This window comes from Atractosteus spatula, chromosome 4, assembly GCF_055471065.1.
Source record: "Atractosteus spatula isolate fAtrSpa1 chromosome 4, fAtrSpa1.hap1, whole genome shotgun sequence".
Lineage (NCBI taxonomy): Eukaryota > Metazoa > Chordata > Actinopteri > Semionotiformes > Lepisosteidae > Atractosteus > Atractosteus spatula.
Window position 1 is genome coordinate 9,138,448 of NC_142709.1, and position 22,772 is coordinate 9,161,219.

The following is a 22,772-nucleotide window of genomic DNA, read 5'->3' on the forward strand; positions in this document are numbered from 1 at the left end:
GGCCGCAGGATACGAACCGGCAACCTTCCAGCCACAGGCACAGATCCTTAGCCACAGAGCCACTGCACCGCCCTCTACTGTATATACAGTACATGCTCTATTTACTAGAAATATACACAAATTAAGGTAATTTGTAGAGGTACTTTAATATTTTCAGTCCGTTTTTCAACGGATATATTGTTAAAAAAGAAAATGTTTCTACCTGAAGTACTGAACACAGAAAGTTTCCAAAGGAGAGACAGCCATTTAGTCCAACTCATTCATTTAGCGACTAATAACCTTCTTCAACTTAAATTTCATCCTTACCCTTCTTGAAGGCGTCTACTGTGTGTAATCTGCTGCAATGTTAAGATTGGCTACTATATTCAGTTTGCTCTTCCCCTTTCATGGTCTATAGCCTTAATCCTCAATTTTCATTTTAGAGTTAACCCTTTACTATTATTTGCTTGACTGATTTTTGCCTTTTTTCCTTGTACTGTTATAGTATTGTAAAAAATTGTCTGTTAGATTTAGTCCCCATTACAAAATTACAGAATACAGCATACAGCAGGATAATCCCAGTCTGCACATCATTAGTGCCAGGAGGTGGTGACATTTTTCCTGTCACCTTAGAGGTGCTCCTTAAGTCTTTAAAAAAATTCTTCACGAACTTAATTTCTTTTGAGTTCTAAAACGGACAGCCATAATGAAGAAATTATGCTTAAAAGTTCTGTTGTCTCACAGTTTCTATTGTACTCATAATATGTAAACTATTTTTCATTAAAGGTCATTATTCAGTGAAATTGTCATTACAAAAATGCAGTACTAAAATTTAAGTAACAAAAAACTAAATAGGTATTTTGTGATGGGAAAAGCAGATTTTGAGAAGGACAGGAGATATCCTTATATTACATGTATATACTGTACTTTTTTATAGATATTGCAAAGGAGAATGAAATTCAATTGTAGTAACAAGTAACTCCAACACGTTTTGCTCAAGTTAGGTATTGGAATATTTTGTAACTTGAATATCAATTTAATGCCCTTATAGGCTTTTTACTATATTGCACCTGTAGTCCTGAAGCTGTGAAGGCTGTTGCAGTTCAACATTATTTTATATACATATTAAATCTCTGAGGGAAGGTATGTGTCTAGCAGGTATGGGAGCAGAGTTTTATTAGACATCATTAGAAGTGAGCACAGGATCTACGCAAAGGGTCAGAATACCACAGTTTAGCCTTACTCATATAATTTAAAAGGAGTAATTCATTATGTAGATCACATCATTATTACCTAGTGATTATTACCTGTTTTTCCCCAATAACAGACAGAATGTATGAGAAGTGACACATTTTAGTTCTGTTCTGTTCTGCACATTACAAAAGTATTGCATAAATACTGCAGAAATGTCTCGTTCTCTTTAATAACTAGTACACATTGCCATGAAAAAAATGGATAATAAATAGATTAAAGGAATCTTATAATCTTACATTATGTTTTTAGGTTTCCCACGATGGTGTAATATTGTCTTCTGCAGTTGCCATTTCTGTTGACTTCTAACAAAGTAGCAACAAATGGTTGATGTAAGATGCTTTGTATTTCACAGATTTGGCCTCAGTGTCTGTGAGAAAGTAAACCATCCATGATCTAATAAGGGAAACCTAACCCCAGAATGTAAATGACATCAACTGCAACAGCTGTGAGCTCAGGAGAAGTATATGACTGAGTCTAAAGCAATAATCTGAGAGCTAAACCTACCTTTTCTATGAATTATACAAAAGGTATTTATAAATGTTTGATTTGAATTGATAAAATTATTCTTTCACTCCTGTCTAGACTATAAAGGCTGGTGTCACAATGATAAGGAGCATTTCTACATATATATAGTCTACAAATATACCACTGATGATGCACAAAAAGGCAAACATTTAAAATATAACACTGACCTTTCTGTTCTATAAGAAAATAAGTGATTTTGCTTCAGCTTAATTTTCCTTTACATGACCTAGGCCTATACCACATGAAAAACTTTACACCATTCAATAGTATTACCTAAAATAAGCAACATACAGTATTAAGTTGATAAACATTATTGTAAATAAAACAAACATCCTGCAATTTTGTAACTAGGTAAGCTTGAAGTTAATCCATCTCATGTGTCAAAGAATATCTGATTTTAAATTGTCGAAAGATCAGAATAAATCTGTATTTTGTAATACTGGTTTATGTACAGTACATTATCATAAATACTTTGAAGAGCTATTTTAAATAGCATAGGGCTGCACAGCTGGCAGTTATACATAGAGTAATAGAGTTATTAGTTATACATAGGCGTTTTGGCTATCTCCTACTGTATGTGTTTCACACATAAACATAATGGAAAAGTAAGAAATACCACAACACGAGCTACTGACTTTGAAGAGAGATAAAATAAACTATTCTACTATATGGTAGTTTGATACTTTGTTTGATAGGGGAAAAACAAGTAAACTAATAGCTACAAACACGTAGCCTGGTTAAATTCAATATTTAGATCATCTTGTAAGATGCAGTGATAAAACTTCCCTTCTTGTACCGTATTTCAGCACTCTCAGCTCTGCTTATTTAATTTCTTGCGTCAGTTGCTTGCCTTCGTCTAAACACAAGTCAAATGATAAGAATCAAGCAATTACTTGATGGATAACCTTTAGTTTTTCTTGTTTTACTTACGTTGTGATGTGAATGCATTTTAATTCATCACAAATGCCCTGTTTTCTATCCCCACTGGCATCGAGACCCAGTTACTTCATTTTGTTTCCCAATCATATGATGGAACTTGTCTAACAACTAACAAGGTTTAAATTTAGGGATCGGCAATTTTAAGTCTTTCTGTATATTGTTTTTAACAATAAGAAAAGTAAAATCAGAAGGAAATTGATAGAAGATAAGGCTAAGGAGATCTCTAGACTGTGAGGAGCAAAATGACTGGGCATAGGAAACTCTGGGATCATTCTTCCTTATTCAGGACCTGAGACTTTACAAGGAAAGCTGGTATCCTGCAGATCAGATGCTTGTTTTCTGCTAAACACATTCACACAAATGTTCATTTTTGTCTGTCTTTACCAGTAGAGAGACACACAAAGCTTGTTCTCTGGAAGATTCAGACTTCCAGTGGAAGATGGATGCCCAGTTTCAAGGTTGCTCAGCTGTGGCTAAGATGGGTTTTCACTTATTTTTCATTTGTCCTGTGGGACTCACAGCCACAGATGGTGATCTCTACATCCTTTGAGTCAAACCAGCTTTCTGTAACCATACAGTAAACTGCATGGCATTCTTGTTAATCTGTGGTCTTCTGGATAAAATACTTTTTGCTTTAGTGCACTCTAAAGCACTAAGCACTCTAAAGCACAAACTGTATTTGCTTCTAGATTGTTGTGTGTAGTCCACTCTTAGTTCACACACATTATGATAGGAGGAGCTGAACTTTCTAATATTTTGGAAAGTCAGAATGTGTGTTTTCATAGTCATCTGTCTATACACAAGTACAGGCCTACAGTGTCTCTTATGTTTATTCCATATAAGTAAAGTTGAACATGGAGTCTAATTATTTCTAAGAGCCTTGCCAATCAGAAAATGATTAAATGGATATTCTGATGGGGAAAATACCAACGCTGTTGGAAAATGTAGAGATTTAATAATGTATGTGGACACTTTTGAGTCACACTTTTTGAAATACAGTAAGAGACATATTCATTGCATTCTAGACTAAATGCATACTAAGAATTAAAGGCTTTCATTTTCTATTTTTTAAATGTTTTTCAATGAAAAAATATCATCACAATTCTTTTTTCTAAATTGTCAATATCCGTAATAGTCTATCTGGAAAACACAAGGCTTACAGTATATAAAAAAGGAATGGAACATATTTATGCTTTTGAGGAGATCCTTACTTTATAGAAGAACAGTACTTATTAAAAAAGTACTTATTTGTATTAGGCTCAGAACTAATCCACACAGGTTTTAAACTTGTGTTTGATATCATAATGTATCACTAGAAATTGCTCACTATATGCTGTTAAAGGCCATGTTGACTGATGTGAAGCAAACATGAAACTGCTTCAGCTCAAATGGAATGCTGGCAAAACCTTGAATGATGCCCATGGCTGATTCATTTGCAATGGTTTTGGCCTCCTTCAGTGTTTGTCCTATGTCACTGTTTTGACTGGAGGATTCTTTTGTGGAAAAGCAAGAGAAGCCAGATTTCACTGGAAATGTCATTTTGATTTCTCAGTTCCATACATTTAGAAAAAAAAGCTTATTCTCACTGGCAAATAGAAAAGGCTCACATCGGACAGAATATAAGATTCCTTTGTCAGAATTCTGTCAATATGATGAAAATATAAAAAGACAAATGAATGGCTCAGTCTTGGTGTTTTCACCAGAAGCATTAAACATCTTTGTTATGAATAACTACACAGGTCTACATGCTACTTGCACAGACAAAACACAGCACTAACATCTTACAGCACTACAATCCATTGCAACATAATGCAGATTGCCATATGCATTATTAAAGATTGTTTGTAGTCACAGGTTCTTTTCTAGAATGACTACTGTTTCCCCATTGATCACAAGCTAACACTATTACCTAGTGAAATGAATGTATTTTAAAGTTCCAAAAAGCAGCAAAATATCTCAGACTTACAAATTTCTGTATTCACTGGATATTTTCCTTCTTATACTGGTAATCCCTTGGCCCTGTATTATATGGTAAGCAAAATGAAATACTGCCCTAAGGTTTACATTTAAGCCAAAGTGCGAGACATCACATAGTGAAGCATATACAGTATCCAAGATATTAACACGTAATGAATCTCCTTTTAATATTGTCTCAAACTATATTTAAATCAATCAGTTAATGAATACAAAGTAAAATAAAATGTTGAAACATTTCAAAGTAAGGAATAAAAAGATAGGAATGATACTGTATATTTTCGTTTTGGAAGTCGGACATTAAAATATTTTGAGGTCGGTATGCTGAGTGAGAAAGCTAGCATGTGCTTTGGATGCCATTTTTGAAGACTAAGAAAATCCTGCAGAAATTTCAGCTTCTTTCAAAACATATGACCCCTTGATGAGAAGATGACTGTGTCAATATTGATATTTTCTTCAAGTGTCTTGGCAGTTATTCTTGAAACAGCTGCATTTAAGAGTTTGTTTTTGCAGCTGCATCTCTACTGCAAGTTTTGCTTTACTGTAAATAAATCTAGTCTGGACCACAAATATGATCCAGTACCAGACTTTTAAGTGCTTGCATGAAACATTGGCCCAGGTCAGGTTTAATTGTCTGACACTGAGCAGACACAAGAGAAAGGTGATCTGGAAAGGATCAATTCACAAGGTCAGACAAGGTACAAATGGTTCAAACTCTCTTAGGAAATCTGCAGAAAACAACAAATCACATCATGATCCTCTGATTTTGGACGGTCACTAAGCAGGTGGTAAGTGCACAGGGTGCAGACATTGCAGACCTTTCACATTTTGTTGCTTTAAAGCTTGCACTCATGACACATTGAAGTAGCAGTTAATGCTATACACAGCAATGTTATACTGTATACTCCACACAAAGTCAAAAAAGAAATATAATAGAAAGTAATGATTGCGTAAGTATTAAAACCTTTTGCTGTGGGCTACCTCAATAAATTCAGATGTACAAAAATACATTGAGAAGCCACACAATTCACTACTGATTTTGTTCAGTTATAATGGTTCACATGATTGAGAATAAATACATCTATCCCTGTAAGGTTCCTTAGTCCGGTGGTGAATTTCAAGCTACAATTCAACCATGAAGACCAAGAAACTTTCAAAGCAACTCATGGATCAAGTTGCATAAAGCCACAGATCAGGAGAAGGGTATAAAAACATTTCAAATACCCTTAATACCTCTTTGAGCATGGTAAAGTTCATCATGAAGAGAAATGTTACCTGGACAACCTAGAATAGGGTATCCCTAGAAAAGAAGAAGCTGGGCAAGGAGGAAATTGGATAGGGATGTAACCATGAGGCCAACAGTATTTCAAAAGGGCTATGGAGATGGGAGAAAATGTGGATGATTCAATAATATCCCACTCGTTAGAAAACTGGCCTTCATGGCAGAGTGGAAAACCTTCTCCGCTTCTCATCAGCTGGGACGGGGAAGCTTGTCAAGACTGATGGGAACATAAATGAAGCACAGTAGTGGCAAAACTTGCTTTGGACTTAAATCTGGGATTCAAATTCACCGTTTAGCAAGACTGGAGTGGCTTAGGAAAAGAAAGTGAATGTCCTCAAGAGGCCTGGTCAAAGTCCTGACTTGAATCCTTTTGGGAATCTGTGAAAAGTACTTGAAAGTGCAAATCTGCAGAAAAGAGTGGGCAAAAATTGTACCAAGCCAGTGTGAATAGTTGGCAACAAATACATACATATTTTTTTAATGTATGTCACAAATAATGCCATTATGCTTCACCTCTACGTTTGAGGGACTTATGAATTATAAAAGCTATTTCAGTCTTCATCTTATCATTTCTTGTCCCATTTTGTATCAGAATAAAACTTACTGGGACACATACTACATTTGGCCCCAGATCTGTCCAGATGTTGGCCAAGGTATGTACATTATTAATAGGTATCAAACTTCATGTAAAACTAGAAGACAAACATTTGAAGAAGGTTCCACAACCAAAATATTTTTTTTCTTGTTACTTTGCAGCATAGAATTAATTTCCATTTCTTTCTTTGAGAATAATAATATATCTAGGAGATAAATAATAACAGAGACAGAATAAAGAAATTAAATGCTTAACAGGGTACCAACTCCCCCACTCTCTGCGACAATAACAAAAGCAGGAAAAGGAAGGAAGAGGGGATCCCAACTGGGAGACCCCCCCTTATTGAATCAGTGACTCTTCTACAGTTAGAACATGAAGCCAAAACACACATGCCCCCCACCCAAAAGTCACAAATATCAGCCACAAAATAAAGATCTACCTTAGAGGGAAAAATAATACAAATATTATAATAAAAATATTGAAATAATCACTTTAACCCCCTAGAAATCTTCTTCATGCTTAACCCTAAGAAAATGCCTTTTTAAAAAGAGAGGTTTTTTTTTAAAAAAAAGCTTCAGGTGACATACAGTATAAGGGGTTTAGGTTTGAAAGAAATAATAGACATAATTAAGAAACAATAATAATAAGCATAGTCAGTATCAAAGAAGTAATGCAGCACATGGAAAGCAGAGGGTGGGGTACCTAGGCTTGATCTTATCTACCTGCTCTACCACAAGACCAGGAAGCTAGAAAAAGATAAAATAAAAATCTCTTCTGTTCCATCCAAGTAGAAGAGGCAATCCCATCGCATCTGATAAAATCCTCTGCCACCTATGCCGAGATAAACAGATGCTGTCTGCCGGCATGGTTGCTTTAAGCACTACAATGCACAGCAGAAAAGACTTGATCCTGCAAAGACATGTCTCTGTTGGGCTGTCCCAGGGCTGTAATCCTGATTAAAGCACACCCTATTACAGTAGAGTGTTACAGTATTACACAGCTTTCTTCCTTGTCCTTTAACATTCTTTTACATACTGTACACATGCAAGTCATTGCACTGTTTCTATAACTGAATGCTTTTCTTTCTTAAAATCATTTTGTAAAGTGTCTTTCTCTTAAGCCTAACGTTAAAACATTTGGTCTTCTGCTTTCTAGCCTTTGATACTCTTTGGATTAAATGACTTTGAGCTTCAAGTATTTGAACTTTCTTCATGCAGTATCACTTGCCCTTCATTTTCTGTTGATTTCATAACTTATTAAATTTTATTGTTCTTAAGGTCATTCTCTTCACAGTGTATCTATAACCTGTCTGTTATTGATATTTATTTCAAAATATACTTTAAAGCCGTTTACATCACAACTGTGATGTCTAAAGGTTTGCTCCTGCTGTCTTACTTATAGTATCTTGATTGTTTGAAAACACTGGATAATGATATTCCCTTTAGATGTTTTTTTTTCTGAAAAAGACTAAAGGAGATATTGTTAGTCATGTCGGATACTCCTGATAGCTTTCCCCATTCTATGTGACAAAAATTGAAATCGCCCATGATTACCACTTTTGTTTTTACACATCCATGATTTCACTGTGTAAAATTCTGAATTACAATTGATAGCTGATTTTGGTGGGCTATAACATACTTCTCACACTATACATTTTGAAATTTTGAAAGTCTTAACTGTACAAATTATGAGACCCTTTTTCTTTCAAAAGAATTCACTCTGTGTGATGCTGCAAACTTTCCAGTTTTACTCTACAACTTTCTTCTTAGTTGGGGAAGGAGTGGGAAAAGGGTCAGATTTCTTTCTGTCCCTGCTATTTTAGATGAATCATGAAAGCAAGATAAATCTAAAAAAAACATACAAAGGAATAACAAAAAAAACAACAAGCTGGAATCAAGAGCTCTAATTCCAGGCTACCATCCTGGTAATGTGATCAGAATTCTGTGTATTCTAGTAAAGTATGTGGCTTTGCTGATAAAATAAGCCAGATGTCTGGCGGAAATGGGCTTCTCTCATTGCAATTGATATAAATGTGGTCTATAGGTGGAAGTAGCTAGTATGTTAATTATCTTTATAGCTCACATGCCGGGAGTGAAATAAAAAACAGGTGTGGAAACATGGCAGTTTTGTGTTCACAGCTTGCTATTTGTTTTAGAGGGCTCAGATTCCCACAGTATGCTGGTTTTGCCATTTGAGCCTGAATGTGATTGCTCACAACCTGAATTGCCCACAATATTTGTGGAAAGATTTTATGTGCACTGATTATTTAATTCATGTAATTTTCTCTTAAATTACCCCCATTTTATTTGTTCCAGAGCTCTGATTAGCTTGTTCATAACTCATAACGCATCTAAATCATACCTGAAGAAGGCTCCACAAGCAAAACGTCTCTTTTCTTTTCCTTTCAGCATGGAATAAACCTTTACCTGTTCCTTTGCAGCCTATGCATGCTACAGTACATGCTGACATAGCTACCTACTTAAATCACAACATGTACTGTTATGAAGGCAGAATAAGAAAGCGTGTAAATGATCTGTTTAACATCTTTCCTATAGTAACACACTAAAGATAAACAGCAGTCTGATGTAGATATGAAATGGGTGTGACTTGAATAAACATTGCACAATGGAAGGAAATTATTATGAAGCCCTATCTTTAAGGGTGTTAGGCTCACAGATAGGAATTATTGAACAGAAGTACGTTCGGTCAAAATTACTTGTGCCTCTGTTGTCTTCATCATAATTGAAAGTGGGTGGTTAAAGAAAGTGCAGTTTATCCTCATATTTACTGAATGCACAGAGCCACCATTTCTCAAAAGGTATAATGATCAAACGTCTTGATGAGCAAAGGCTGGGTGTATAAATGACAGTGAGTTCTGGTTTTGTGTCAGGTCTGCAGTGTTTTCAATGTTACAGTAGATAGCTAGATATGTATTTATGATTAAAATGGTGGCTTTGAAGAAGATAAAATATTGAGGCAAGGAAAGAAAATCCTAGATGAGCACTATTATTTTGAAATAACATTAAAAACACAATAGTGTTTCGGATAACTGTTTATAAACCCCAGAATCCTGCAAGATATTCAAAATCATCTTAATTCATAGTCTTACTACCCCAATTCAATACTTTTCTGAACCAGATTTAAAACATAAACAGCTTTATGAATAAAGGAACATTTAATCATACAGGAACAGAATATAACCAGTTGACCATGCACTTCAGCAGCCAAACACATTATCAAGCAATCATTTATTTAAATAACAACAGAATTTTCCATATTGTCCACACTTGCTGGTACAAAATGTTACAGTGAAGTGTTGTACATGGGGATAGCAATTTTAACAGTCGTTAAGAATAAGTGAATGAGGCACCAATTACAAATCTGCATCTGTGAAAATGCAAAACAAAAACACATGGTGAAAGCGGGAGACAGCTCGCCTCAGGGAGAATGTATTTAACTAATCATACTGAAAATAACTTGCAGAGACTAACGCGTTCAGTAACTCAAGCCCAGTCAAATGAAGAGAGCAAATCCAATTCCATTGCTTCGCATAGTTCCATAAATCAACTAAATACTCACTACAGCATCCATGTACAGCTCCACAAACTGAGAGAAACAAGCACGCAGAATGATTATCCACCCTTCACTTTTAATAAACAGGTGCATGTAAATCATCAAGAGCTCAACTTAGAAACAGCGAACTGAAGTATTCCACAACAAACAAACAGAGAAGCAACAGGAAAGTGATAAAAGAACACTTATACCGTGTCAAATATTTTAAAGATGCAGGAATCAAAGCAAAAGATAAAAAAGAAATTAAAAATGAAGATGTAACAATGAGGTAAGTTTTGGAACTGTTAGTAGTGTAACGTTGGTACTACATGACATGGTATCAAGTTTATTCTAACAATTTCAGTATATCTGAGCTTGGGCAGTAGTTAGCATTACTACCTCACAGCTCTGGGGCCCTGGATTAAATTCCTTAGGTGCTACAGTATCTGCAAGGAGGTTGTATGTTCTCCATGTGGGTTTTCTCCAGATACTCCAGGTTCCTCTCACAGTCCATAGAAATACTGGTAAGATAATTGGCTTCTGGGAAAAGTGCCTCTGGTCTGAGTGTGTGCTTGTTTGTATCTGAGTGTGCCCTGCGATGGACTGGTGTCCCATCCAGGGTGTATCCTGCCCTGCACCCATTGCTTTTTGAGATAGACTCTGGCTCTAACATGACCCTGAATTGGAAGAAGTGGTTTGAAAATGAATGGATGGATATCTGATCATAATCATAGTGCACATATGATGAAATATGATTAATTGTTTTAACAGTGCCTTGTTGGTGTTAATGTAATGCATACATCATTTTAATTTCCTACTCTCCAGTCTTAAATATCCTTTGTTTCATATTCCATGATATAAAAAAAAACTTCTAATTTACAAGACCAATAAAGTTCAAGGTTTACTCAAGTTCCAGAATCATACAGTAGCATCCTGTTGTTTCTAAAAGAAATGTAATTTACTGTTGGAGAGAAATCATTAATTTTAGGTTAAAAAGGTATAGAACATAGATAGGGTATAAAAACTGTGATAATAAGTAATAAGATAAAACATTCAAACACACAGAACGGACACTAAGCAGTTGAAACAACGATAAACTGCTTCTTGGTGGACAGCCAGATTTAGTGCAGCAATTTATATACCGTATGTACCCTTAGCACATATCAGAAAAAAATACAATTGGAAAAGACTTTCCTGAAAAGTCTCACGATTGAAAGTACTTTCAGCGCTTTGTGACATACAGTATGAGATTGGCTAGCCTTGTAATAAGCACAAACACTGGTTACCGTATCTAAGAGATGAATGATGTCGATAATGATGTGAAGTCAAAAGAATAAACTAAACCTTTTAGAGCACCTTATAGTGGACATTTGTACCACTTTCTGTTTTAAATATGGAATGCATTCTAAAAAGCAAAGTATCACTGTAATCATGAGGAAGTGTTATACCTGTCTTATTAGTATTCAAAAAGTAATACCTGTCTTATTAGTATTCAACTAATCAAATGTTTAGCTCCTGTTTATATATTAGAGCTCAGTTGAGATGAAAATCCACAGAGGACACTCAGTGATATACTGTATATAGTGATATTTTCTTTCCCTTATATACTTAAATAGTGTACATTTAGACAACAGTGTAATACAGGGTACATGTTCATGCTATTCAGTGAATCACAATCTGTAAAACAGGAATTACAGTACATTAAGTTTATACAAACCATTTAAACCTACAGTCCATTCCCCATTTAGTTCATCACAGTCTGTAAGCCAAATATTCCTCAGCATGACAGATTGTGGTTAATTATTAATCAGAAATGGTTAAAATGCTAAGTGAGGTTGTGCCTGGTTAGTACTGGGAGATCTCTAAGGAATACCAATAATACCTTACTGCTGTAAGTGGTGTTGGTGGACCAGTATGTGTGAATGTTTCCTTTGGGAAAGTACTTCCAATCCAATGCTGCTACTTACAATCCAATGTAATTGTATAGTGACAGGGCCATTGTGTTGTAGGTCGTTTGCTGGAGATATTAAACATGATTCACACCTGTTTCTGTGAGTTAAAGTGTTAAACCTGGACTCATGGCTTAATTCCATCTAAAGCCTACACAATCAGCTCACTTCCTCCTTGTGTTTTAAATATGGAATGCATTCTAAAAAGCAAAGTATCACTGTAATCATGAGGAAGTGTTATACCTGTCTTATTAGTATTCAAAAAGTTTAAAAATATAAAGCAGTATGCATAAAAGGTTAAAAATACAAATCAGATTTTGAGGGAAAACCTTTGCCTCATATCCTGGCAGAAAGACCTGAAATGGCTTCCTGTCTAGTCAACAAGACACAGTGGCAGTTTCCTGCTAATAAAACAATCTGTCAAATTTTAATTCTATTTAAGGACTGCGAGCATCACTACAGTTGGGAATGCTGATTAAATGTGACTTGGCCTTAAAAGAGAAATCAAAATAACTTCAGTAAAGAGTAAACAGACTTTGACTTTAAGCTTCTGGTGTCTTCTGTTTGGGAAGAAAGTTAACTCTGGTGCTCACTGGAATTGCTGCATTAAGGGAGTAAAAGATACAGTATCTAATTTGAGTCTTGCTTGAGCAGTAACTGGCCTTAGGGTGTTCTGTTTTCCTACTGACGGGGAAGGATAGGGTTTTGTGCTCATTTTCTTCACCACAGCAATGTGATAACTTATGACTGGAGCTGTACTGTATAAGTCATATGGAAAAATCAGAGACAAACTTGAGGCAGGTTTATATCAGTAGAGGAAAAAAGAGATGTGGACACTGTAGGCTACTATCTCAACTATTCACTAAGGTACAGGATGCATGGATTTTTGTTGTGTGGATATGGTGAGGTAGCCTGGGATTTTTCCACATTTCATCATATCCCGTTGTTGTGCTAGTGGCGTCATTGCTCAGTAATAGGAAGCTGCAAAAAAAGTGGAATTCTGTATATTTTGTTAGCTCTGAATGATCGGGGAAGTAGTGCAAGCCTTGCCTCTTCTCGTCTTTGTAACCTTGAAAGCAAAGGAAAATAGCAATTTCCACTTTGCCAAATACATGGAGTTTATAATTAGTGAATCTAGATTTTTTTAAAAAGTAAAAAAGGAGCTATTCCATTCAATGCCCTATTTGTTCAAGAAATAAGGGCAGAAATGAAATCCCTCAATTCCCATGTTAGTTTTTGCCCAGCTTCTGATTTCAATTCTATTTTAAGAGCAGTGAAAGTCAGTTCCAGTGTTTCCCATCATATCTAATAGCAGTTGATGCCATGTTAGTTTTCTCCTTGTCTTTACTTCTGTTGGTTCTCTAAAACACTGGTTTTTGTGAGTTTCAGTTGTCCTCTAATTGCTTAATTGATCTACGTCTTCAGTTAACATTACACATTTCACCTGCTTTTAAGCAAATCCTGTACAACTGTGGTCCTCAGACACTGCTGCTGTACTGGTTTCTTAAATACCAACAGCACATGCCACATAAATAAAGGACAGCTGGTCAACTAATCAAATGTTTAGCTCCTGTTTATATACTGTATTAGAGCTCAGTTGAGATGAAAATCCACAGAGGAAACTCAGTGATATATCGTATATAGTGATATTTTCTTTCCCTTATATACTTAAATAGTGTACATTTAGACAACAGTGTAATACAGGGTACATGTTCATGCTATTCAGTGAATCACAATCTGTAAAACAGGAATTACAGTACATTAAGTTTATACAAACCATTTAAACCTACAGTCCATTCCCCATTCAGTTCATCACAGTCTGTAAGCCAAATATTCCTCAGCATGACAGATTGTGGTTAATTATTAATCAGAAATGGTTAAAATGCTAAGTAAGGTTGTGCCTGGTTAGTACTGGGAGATCTCTAAGGAATACCAATAATACCTTACTGCTGTAAGTGGTGTTGGTGGACCCGTATGTGTGAATGTTTCCTTTGGGAAAGTACTTCCAATCCAATGCTGCTACTTACAATCCAATGTAATTGTATAGTGACAGGGCCATTGTGCTGTAGGTCGTTTGCTGGAGATATTAAACATGATTCACACCTGTTTCTGTGAGTTAAAGTGTTAAACCCGGACTCATGGCTTAATTCCATGTAAAGCCTACACAGTCAGCTCACTTCCTCCTTAATTCCTCCTTACTTCAGCTGGCGAAGTGAGTCCTCATGTCTCTACCTAATCTGCTATGTACTGTAGTTGGGCTGCTGATGTATAATAGCTGTCTCTCGTCACCCAGGTGTGTGCTGTACTTCAGTGGAGGATGAAGAGAGACTCCTCCTATATGTGAAGTGCTTTCAGATCATTTGGGGTGAAAAGCACTATGTAAACATACAGTATGTAGTTAATATTCTCATAGTTGTTTAATGACAATTTAACAGTTATTATTAAATGACACTGAGTGCTGATGTTAGGACTGACAGGATCATCTTGTGATTATGTCTTATAATCCATCAGTTTTGAGTGTTACCTTGAATATGTAGTGTAGGCACCTCTTGTTTAAGAGAAACATCAGTAAAAGCAAATCATGAGTATTTTCTCATATAAAGGAAAACAAAACTGTTCTCACTGAGGCCAGTTCCCGACGGCTCTAATGTGGGCTGTATTCCAGGATGAATGACCTAAAATTACTTGTAGCCAAATTCAGCTGAAGGAGGACTGAGGAATGTTGTGTTTTGCTATGTGAAATGTTCAGCAGTCTAAATATTACATTGTAGACTTATAATGAACAGGTCAGAAATGCTATTAATTTATTTTATAATGGCCGTTGCTTAAAATAGTGTATAAAAGATTGATTTTTCAGTTCTTGAAGAACATATTTTGCTGTCTGCTGTAATTTCCCTGTAGGGGAAATTGACAATACACTATTGTTCATCTAGAACATAAGAATATACAAAATCTTACAAATGAGAGGATGGCATTTGACCCTTCTAGCCCATTTAGTTGCTAGTATCTAACTGATCACAGGAAGTTATCCAACCCTTTCTCAGAAGAGTCCAGTGTTGTAATACAACAAGATTTCTGGGTAGCTTGCTCGGTTTTGTAAAGAAGTGCCTTCTCAGTTGTAATTACCCAGCAACATAGTTTCCAGTTGTGGTACAACATCTCTTGAGTTAAATTCTATGATTTTAGCTAGTATGATGAGTAGCTGTTACATATTGTCATCGCATGACTGCTGATGAGGTCTCTCATAATCTTTCGTGCTGAGTATTCGCTTATCTGTTCCTCATTCTCACCATTCTAGAAAAGACATAAAAGCAGGCTCTTTTATAACTGTATTTATATTTTAATTATTGTGATTGTGAATATGTATTGGCAATTTTATTTGTGTTTTGGTGATATATATTTGTCTTTCTACCTCTTGTGGATCCTTGTTGTCTTTGTCTTCTGGCTGTTCCACCTTTTTGTGACCCTGACGCACCTGTGCTTAAAATGGGGGCTTACTGTCCATTAAGAGGAGCCATGAAGAACACAGTGTTTCACCTAACTCTCATGGTGTAATGGTTAGTCCTGTCTTAGTCTTTGTGTTTGGTTTTTATTCTGTCTCTGTGCTGTTTCACAGTTTACATTATAATCTTTGATTCAATTAGTAATTGAAGAGCAACATGTATATTAAGAAAAACAAATACCCGGTAAGTTTAATACAGTTGCTTGAAGGTCTTTGAGGTGAGCCATTAGAGGGAGGTCCAGAAAGGTCTCATCTCTGTCCAGTGTTTGGGATATGATTATGAAATGTTCTTGCATCTTTACCATTTCATAATGTGGCCTGTCATTGAAATTAAGTTTAGAGAGAATGTATAACATTACTAAAGGACAACCATAATCCTAAGAAATCAAGACGTTTTATAAGCTATGAACAAACTGTTGGTAGAGCAGAGGAGAAATCCATGCCTACAGGGACTTGTGAGAGTGACAAAGATTTTTTGTCTCAGTGTTTTTGCCATGAAAGTCCCAAGTCTTGTAAAATACTTAAAAAGTGATCAAGATAACAATATGTCATTTCAGGTTCTTGTTTATGATTTTGCTTGTGGAAGTTATTAAATGTGATCAACTCACATTATGACAGAGACTACTGTTTTATAATCTTCTCCATAATGTTTTTCACATCAAAGAATGTACAGTCTTGCTGTTTACGGCATGCATGAGAGAAGACATAGTTCAATGCACTGTAATGTTCTGCTTGCAGCTGCACAGGCTAAATTAATTCTCAAAATTAGGTATTCACTGTATTAAATTGTCTCATTATCAAAGTTGGTAGTTTTTTAGATTTATTAATGTTTAAATCCTATTATAAATTAATGGCAATGGCAATACAAAAATGCTTGGGGTTGTGTTACTAGAAACTTTCTTTAAAAGCAGCCAGCTGAAGAAAACATTATTATTAATATTTTACTTAATAAGTCAGAAACAAGCTTCACTTTTACATGCAGATTTACGACAGTAGAACATAACAACAATGTGTACAGAGACCTTAGAGGGGGATCCTTTCAGTGTTCAGACTTAAAGGGCTTGTGTGATCTTGGGTAAGGGCAAAGGCGATGCATCACAAGCCTGTGGTTAACACAGTGACCCAGAAACACCATACAGATGTTATAGAAACCTCAGAGGTTCTCTAGTAGCTAGAATCTTGGTTATGGTGACACCACAGAAATGCTGTAGGTCAGGGGATGGAGCTGAGTCACATCCCATCTGTCTTCATACTGGGTTACAGACAGGCCAGACAGCTAAGCTAAACACTTTTAAGGGAATAGAAGAGCTAGCAGGAGTACCCTAAATAAATACTCTTCAAACACAGCTGAAACAACCCATGACAAATGTGTAATGGTGCACTGTAAAAATGATGGACATGCCCCTGCAGCTAAAAACCAAACATTTTTTTGTTAAAAAGTGGTTAAATGGTGGCCTTACAGTTGAAACAACTTTTGCTGATTGCACAGTGCTGTTTGTAGGCATATTATAAAATGTTAATATTAGTAATCATAAGGTAAGACTTTCATGAGGGTTACAGTACGAATGGTGTTTTTGTGTTATACTCCCACAAACGTGTGTAGAATGTTTATAAAGTAAAAACGTGACAGCAATTCATGTGATCAGGGAAGAAACTGGACTTTGTCTTCCTTCTTATAAGCATAAATAAATCTAAGTCGTATTTGATAAATTAACTTTCTCCATATGGGCACTGGCATATTGACAATGAATACACAGAACATAAAGGAATTCTAAAAGACTTTACTCAAAGTATTGTATGTAGAAAGTTACCAAAGTTATCAAATATAAGACTAATACACTATGTTGTATATGCAGAGTACATCTTTATGAAATTTCTACATGGCGTCTGTAACTATAAGGCTTTCTTCACTGGTGATGGAAGCTTGAGGCACTGGACATCAAGTCGCTTTGCCCACAAGCTGCAGCTACAGAGCCAGATCGCCTTAAAATTTTAGTGCAGGGATTATTAGAATTAGCTAAAACATTTTGTAAATTACTTTATAGGGGAAAATATTCTAATTTTCATTAAGGTTATCATTCCTTAAGGATAATGTGTGGAAGGTGTAGTATAATTGAATATAATTGCATAAAATATATTTTGAACAATGTGGCCATGCAGTTACTAGTTTACTGTAAGTATTTTTTATTTTTCCCCATATGAAATTGCAATGTATCTTTGGCTTCTGGGCAGAATTTGCTTAATACTGCAGTATATTGGCATTTTTATATTTGGCTTCAACTTCAACTCTAGCACATCATAACTCTAAACACTGAATCACTACATGTCTTTTCATTGTCCAGCTGTACAGTTAAATCTGGCTGCCAGGTGAGAATGTCTTCAAAGTTTATTGTGGGCTTTATAGAGACTTTACATCCCTTCCCATAGTAGCATACTGTAGTACACCAGCTTTCTGACAACACAAAGATGAGAGCAAAGAGCAAGCCTGATTTTTTCAAAAATTGTTACAGGTTTTAGGAACAATTCAAGAATTAGAATTGGACAGAAATAAAGCAAAGATATCCCCCAAAATATAATTCTCTTTGAGAACAAGTCTGTCATTTTCATGATACTATTATTTCCTTTGTCTAAAGGTTTGCATTTTTAAAATTTTTGTATAGTAGTTTGTAATTAATGTGGATAAATTGCTCAAGTCATGTGGGAAGGCTTTAGATTGACAAAATTCTTTAAAAAGTTGCAAAGAACAAAACGTACAATTGACATTGTTAGTCCCTTTCATATAATCAATATTTAATAATTTTATGCTTGTTTATTCATGAATAGAGTTAAAATATTAAGGTATTCCATAACATGAAGTGTTTTACTTGTATAGACACACATGCATCCCTCTATCAGACAGGCATGTTACCAAGTGATAGAAAGTCCATTACGTTTAAGTGTCTCAGAAGCCAGAAACAAGGTTTAAGGCTGGAGTATCAAGCATTTTCATTTCAAATGATTTCTTTAAAGTAGCATTTAAAGTTAACTTTGATAGTCTTGCAATCTGAAAGTAACAATGAGTTAATTCCATTATTGTTTTTTGTATAGAGCTTTCTTAGTGTTTTAGAGTAGTGTTTTCAAATACTATTAATATATTTTTAACTTAACAATAAATACAATTTCAGCATATTTAACTTTACACAGTAGATTGTAATGCATATTACAAGATACAAGATACAATACTGTATATAGCAAGTGGAGTTCCCTAACTAAATGTGTAACCAGGAAAGATCCAGCCTTGCAGTTTGGATGCCTTGATTAATGAATTACCAGAAGAAAGTGACTTGTCATGACTTTTGCAGCCAGGCCTAGAAACTGTCAAGATTGTCTGTGATGTTTAAAACTTTCCAAGTCATCTACCAATTATGGCAGTAAAGCAGACTCCAGCAGTACCTCAGAAGGACAGAATGCTGCTACAGTGATTTGTCACATTGCCAGTTTAGCAAGTGTATGTCCAGACTGATGGTGTCTTGGTTAAAGTGTAGCTTGAGCGCAAATGTAAGGCATTTCCTAGAAGAAACCAATACCATGACTTCAAATAGTAGTTACGATACCACAAACTATGATTTAAAGCAGTTATTAACTTTTTTCAAAAAGGACACGTAAAACCAAAGTCAAGAATATTTTTTTAGTTTTTTCAAATTTTATTTTAATAGTTCTCCGGAAATTGTTAGAAAATTAAAATGCTATGCATTAACCAAGGTTTTGTCTTTCTGTTTATTATGTAACTCAATGGGCATGGCATGCCTTACTAGACAAAAACGTTACATATGGATTCCTTGAAACACTTGACACAGAGTGCTTTTGAGGGCGTTGGACAAAGCAGTGATCTTGAATGCCTCAAACTTCTATTTGAATTCCGTTTAAGCAACAATGCAAGCATTGTTAAAAAATCCTGCAGGCTGTTTCAAATGATTTAAACATTCAGCAAAGCTTGCAGTTAAAAACTGAGAGTTGTTCAGGATTGTTGAGGACCATGTAATTAAAGCCATTTTTTTCTACAAATGGTGCATCTTTAAAATCTATTGAAAGGGTTTTTTTATGTATCTTGTTTAATTAAATTTCAGATTTGTTTAAATGCTTTACATTATACTGTATATTTAATCTAATTTGATGATGATGGGTACCTGCTTTTTCATTTGTAAAACAAAATAGAACATGGGAGCATATAAAACATTGCAAATGAGAGATGATGATTTGATTTTGTAAAACAGTCAGTGTAATGGTGCACTATATGTTTGCAACACACAGACCTAAAGCTACAAAAAAGCATGCAAGAACTGTTTCTTGTAGCACAAGCATTTTTCACTTGTAAGATGAAAAACGCTGTAATTATTTTATATGCCTGCGGCACAGTTAATTTTGCAACACATATGCATACAGTGTTAAATTTTCATGAAAGTTCATGTGTGAAAGCACTGAACAATAAATACAATAAATTCAAAATATGCTTAATCATTGCTTAATCCTCAATACGAGATAATGTATCTCGAGAGAATCTGAATTACAAGCTCAAAGCAAGTTTTTTAAACGTGTCTAATGTGTTGGTTTTTAAATGTACTGTAGAAAATGTGTAACAGAGGCAAGTGTACAGTACTGTACCATAACGGTACCATTGTTAAAGTGTGTCTCAGACATGTAATACATATGGTCATTAGTTTGCTAATGAAACCTGAAAAAGAAACGAGGGCCACGGGCAAATGGACTGCACTGACCTTTCGGATTGGTTGTTCCAGGAGGTTGCACAATATCTCATGTGCTGCAGGGACGTGTGGCATTTCCACAGACGCCTTGAGCTGTGGTCCCCAGTGGGTCATGTTACCCACAGGGAGTCTGAACCACAGCCTGTAAACTGTAGCATCAGGCAGGCAATAGACGCCACCAGATTTTTTTAATATACCTCCAGCTCTGCCTTACTTCTCTTTTTCTAAGCCCATCAAATTAAACTTTGTGCAGGGGTTTTCTTTTAAGAGACATAAAGCTAAACTGTACACATGGAAACCATGATCTATGGGGCTTTACATGTTTCTCTCATTATGTGTAGAAGCAAAACCTAGAATTAATGCAATAGAGCAATTATTGATACTAATTTCCCACATACAGACAAAATGCTCTTTACTTAGATGTATTAATATATCCAGTTAAATATATGTACACAACTTTGCATGTCTTAAAAATAATATGGTTTCTAAACTTTATATTACTTTAAACTGGGAGTTTAAAATACCATTTATGGCAAGTTTGAATCAGGAGTAAGACCATTTCATAGCTGTGAGACAGCTCACCAATGTTCTAAATGATTTAAAAAGAGCAGCAATGAAGACTTTCTGGTATTGCTGTTGTTTTAGTAGCTGTTGATATACTGGAGCATCAGATTCTATTGGATAGTTTGTATGACTTGGCATCAATATCTTTACCATGTAGCATAATGTAGCATCTCCGAAGCTAAGCAAGAGTAGGCTTGATCAGTACTGAGATGGGTGACGTCAAAGGAAGACCCGACTGCTGCTCCAAGTATTGTGGACCTGTTCAGATGCAGCCATTCAAAATGCACAAAGTAAGCTGCGATAAAACGCGGTAGGCGTGGCGTGTGTCAATGCGTCATAACGCATCGAATTGAGTCATACCGTGTCATGCCGCATATGATAATAGTATCCGGAATCACCTTGTAAAACCGCCAGGTGGAGCTAATAAAGCTTAACCTCTCATGTACAGCATTTGAGCTGTCGCCAGAAAATGCCTGGTTTCAAATCCCGGTCACTGCTGAAGGGCAATCTTTTTCCAATTAAGAATTTAAGTTGTATACTCTTTAAACTTTTAATAATTTTAAACTGTGTATTACAGCACATTAATCATTAAACATTAAATAGTTGGTATATTTTATAAAAGCAAGATTGCTCAGTTGGAAGAAAGTACACAACCTACCACCTTTATCATAATTATTTTAATTATGCAGAAATATTTTATGCATCAAAGTCTTTATGGAAGATATTACTAATAGTATTAATAATGAATGACATAGGACAGGCTGTAAGCTCAAAGTAGTACTTTGGTCCACTTTCTTTGTAACTGTCTGCATCAATTTAACTGTTGCGACACAAAAAGACTTTATTTTTATATTGACAAAACGTAACACCACAGCATTTCGTTGATCCGATCACGTATTCGTTTCCAATCATACAAAGTAAGTTTTGAGAATTTCCGATTCACCATGCCTTTCACTTGCTCATAAACGATATTAATTTAGGAACATAAACATATTATGTAAACTGTATACGGCTGGTATTGGTAGTTTAAATAAAAAGTACACACCAGTATTCCACTTTCTTCCTAAACATTTTAAGCATCAAAGTCTTTCATTTGGTTACATGTGGTTATTTTGGAAACGTTTTTACATGCTCCTTGTGACTACATTAAATTTATATACTTTGTAAAAAGTTATAATGTTTTAACCTTTTCTGCGAATATGCTTGTTATCGCAGTAAACAAAAGCATACTTTTTAGAATTTGATTAATCGGGAATATAATATGGAATCACATATCTAAAGAAATTAATAATGATATAATTGTTGGTGGCAATCTTTAAACAGAATTGTCCAACCAAAGCCCTTACTATAGTGACTGGAGACACTGTGCTGTAGGAAATGCCAATCTTAAAGAAGGGTCCTTAAACCAAGTTCTTAAAGAGTAGGGGTGTCAGCCATGGTGTCTTGGCAAAATTCGATTCTGGTCTGGAACAATTTGATCTCCTTAAAATTCCACCTTAATTCAATTGCAGAAATTATTTCCCATTATTTAATCATGTCTCTGCTGCTGATGCATAATGGTTGCTGTGCTTCTCCCTTTTTGATTTGCAGTTAATGTAGGTCTTATCTGTATAAAATGCTTTGGGATCCTGTGGGGATGAAGAAGTGCTAATTTAAGTAACTTCATCTTATTAATAATATGGGCTATTATTATTAATATTACTTGAGGAATTAAATTTATTTATCAGAATAATTTGATCTTGGACAGTAGATGTCTGTCTCTCAGGTGTTTAATTTCAAACCTAAGTTTCATATTTAGATCAAGAACTACACTTCCATGCCCTTTTTAATATTTTTTTGCAAGACAGATTTTCATTCCTAAAAATATTAATTCTGTTTGTCCCTATGTGGATAAGGCTGCAGTAGAATAATCCAT

At 35.3% G+C, this 22,772-nt stretch overlaps 1 protein-coding gene across 1 annotated transcript in view; it reads left to right on the forward strand.

Annotated features, from left to right (window-relative positions):
• col4a1 (collagen, type IV, alpha 1) overlaps positions 1-22,772 on the forward strand; it is an 87,219-nt gene that overhangs the window by 5,266 nt on the left and 59,181 nt on the right. The gene's annotated exons all lie outside the window — the stretch shown is intronic.